This window comes from Hordeum vulgare, unplaced genomic scaffold (assembly GCF_904849725.1).
Source record: "Hordeum vulgare subsp. vulgare unplaced genomic scaffold, MorexV3_pseudomolecules_assembly, whole genome shotgun sequence".
Taxonomy (NCBI): domain Eukaryota; kingdom Viridiplantae; phylum Streptophyta; class Magnoliopsida; order Poales; family Poaceae; genus Hordeum; species Hordeum vulgare.
In genome coordinates this window covers 552501-555000 of record NW_025422486.1, presented here as the reverse complement: position 1 = coordinate 555000, position 2500 = coordinate 552501, and the positions used below count along the sequence as shown (strand labels likewise).

Here is a 2500-nt window from a genome sequence, read left to right as displayed (position 1 = left end):
TTTTAAATATATTTTTGCGCCACGTGACAAGGATGACGCGGGACCGTGATCTATATGACCTCGTTTTCTTATTTTTGACGTTTACTAGTTTTCTTATTTTTGACGTTTGTGATATGTTTTAGCTTGCCCCTCCCGTGTCCATTGCCACATTTGCCTCGAGAACGGAGACGAGTTTAACACAAGAATTTCACCGCTCCCTCTCTACCCCGACAACACGAGCACCGCCACGACCTCTGTGACTTTTCCCACCGCGCATGACACCCAACGACTAGTAGTAGTAGTAGTAATAGTAGTAGTAGTTGTAGTACTAGTAGTAGTAGTAGTAGGGGCAAGCATAAGGAACAAATAGATAGTTGCATGTCGGATGTGATCATACCAGCACTAAAGCACCGGATCCCATCAGAACTCCGAAGTTAAGCGTGCTTGGGCGAGAGTAGTACTAGGATGGGTGACCTTCTGGGAAGTCCTCGTGTTGCATTCCCCTTTTTAAATATATTTTTGCGCCACGTGACAAGGATGACGCGGGACCGTGATCTATATGACCTCGTTTTCTTATTTTTGACGTTTACTAGTTTTCTTATTTTTGACGTTTGTGATATGTTTTAGCTTGCCCCTCCCGTGTCCATTGCCACATTTGCCTCGACAACGGAGACGAGTTTAACACAAGAATTTCACCGCTCCCTCTCTACCCCGACAACACGAGCACCGCCACGACCTGTTTGACTTTTCCCACCGCGCATGACACCCAACGACTAGTAGTAGTAGTAGTAGTAGCAGTAGTAGCAGTAGTAGAAGTAGTAGTAGGGGCAAGCATAAGGAACAAATAGATAGTTGCATGTCGGATGCGATCATACCAGCACTAAAGCACCGGATCCCATCAGAACTCCGAAGTTAAGCGTGCTTGGGCGAGAGTAGTACTAGGATGGGTGACCTCCTGGGAAGTCCTCGTGTTGCATTCCCCTTTTTAAATATATTTTTGCGCCACATGACAAGGATGACACGGGACCGTGATCTATATGACCTCGTTTTCTTATTTTTGACGTTTACTAGTTTTCTTATTTTTGACGTTTGTGATATGTTTTAGCTTGCCCCTCCCGTGTCCATTGCCACATTTGCCTCGAGAACGGAGACGAGCTTAACACAAGAATTACACCGCTCCCTCTCTACCCCGACAACACGAGCACCGCAACGACCTCTGTGACTTTTCCCACCGCGCATGACACCCAACGACTAGTAGTAGTAGTAGTAGTAGTAATAGTAGTAGTAGTAGTAGTACTAGTAGTAGTAGTAGTAGGGGCAAGCATAAGGACCAAATAGATAGTTGAATGTCGGATGCGATCATACCAGCACTAAAGCACCGGATCCCATCAGAACTCCGAAGTTAAGCGTGCTTGGGCGAGAGTAGTACTAGGATGGGTGACCTCCTGGGGAGTCCTCGTGTTGCATTCCCCTTTCTAAATATATTTTTGCGCCACGTGACAAGGATGACGCGGGACCGTGATCTATATGACCTCGTTTTCTTATTTTTGACGTTTACTAGTTTTCTTATTTTTGACGTTTGTGATATGTTTTAGCTTGCCCCTCCCGTGTCCATTGCCACATTTGCCTCGAGAACAGAGACGAGTTTAACACAAGAATTTCACCGCTCCCTCTCTACCCCGACAACACGAGCACCGCCACGACCTCTGTGACTTTTCCCACCGCGCATGACACCCAACGACTAGTAGTAGTAGTAGTAGTACTAGTAGTAGTAGTAGTACTAGTAGTAGTAGTAGTACTAGTAGTAGTAGTAGTACTAGTAGTAGTAGTAGTACTAGTAGTAGTAGTAGTAGGGGCAAGCATAAGGAACAAATAGATAGTTGCATGTCGGATGCGATCATACCAGCACTAAAGCACCGGATCCCATCAGAACTCCGAAGTTAAGCGTGCTTGGGCGAGAATAGTACTAGGATGGGTGACCTCCTGGGAAGTCCTCGTGTTGCATTCCCCTTTTTAAATATATTTTTGCGCCACGTGACAAGGATGACGCGGGACCGTGATCTATATGACCTCGTTTTCTTATTTTTGACGTTTACTAGTTTTCTTATTTTTGACGTTTGTGATATGTTTTAGCTTGCCCCTCCCGTGTCCATTGCCACATTTGCCTCGACAACGGAGACGAGTTTAACACAAGAATTTCACCGCTCCCTCTCTACCCCGACAACACGAGCACCGCCACAACCTCTCTGACTTTTCCCACCGCGCATGACACCCAACGACTAGTAGTAGTAGTAGTAGTAGTTGCAGTAGTATTTTTGCGCCACATGACAAGGATGACGCGGGACCGTGATCTATATGACCTCGTTTTCTTATTTTTGACGTTTACTAGTTTTCTTATTTTTGACGTTTGTGATATGTTTTAGCTTGCCCCTCCCGTGTCCATTGCCACATTTGCCTCGACAACGGAGACGAGTTTAACACAAGAATTTCACCGCTCCCTCTCTACCCCGACAACACGAGC

The 2500-nt window shown here is 45.9% G+C and overlaps 4 non-coding genes across 4 annotated transcripts; all 4 read left to right on the top strand.

The window, feature by feature from the left end:
- The first annotated feature begins 362 nt into the window (after positions 1 to 362).
- LOC123416823 lies at positions 363 to 481 on the top strand. Its single transcript, XR_006616423.1, has one exon. It is a non-coding gene; the product is annotated as a 5S ribosomal RNA (ribosomal RNA).
- A 359-nt stretch (positions 482 to 840) lies between these two features.
- On the top strand, positions 841 to 959 carry LOC123415989. The gene has a single exon (XR_006615675.1). It is a non-coding gene; the product is annotated as a 5S ribosomal RNA (ribosomal RNA).
- Positions 960 to 1330: 371 nt separating this feature from the next.
- Positions 1331 to 1449, top strand: LOC123415413. The gene has a single exon (XR_006615133.1). It is a non-coding gene; the product is annotated as a 5S ribosomal RNA (ribosomal RNA).
- Positions 1450 to 1868: 419 nt separating this feature from the next.
- LOC123416674 lies at positions 1869 to 1987 on the top strand. Its single transcript, XR_006616281.1, has one exon. It is a non-coding gene; the product is annotated as a 5S ribosomal RNA (ribosomal RNA).
- Positions 1988 to 2500: the final 513 nt, after the last annotated feature.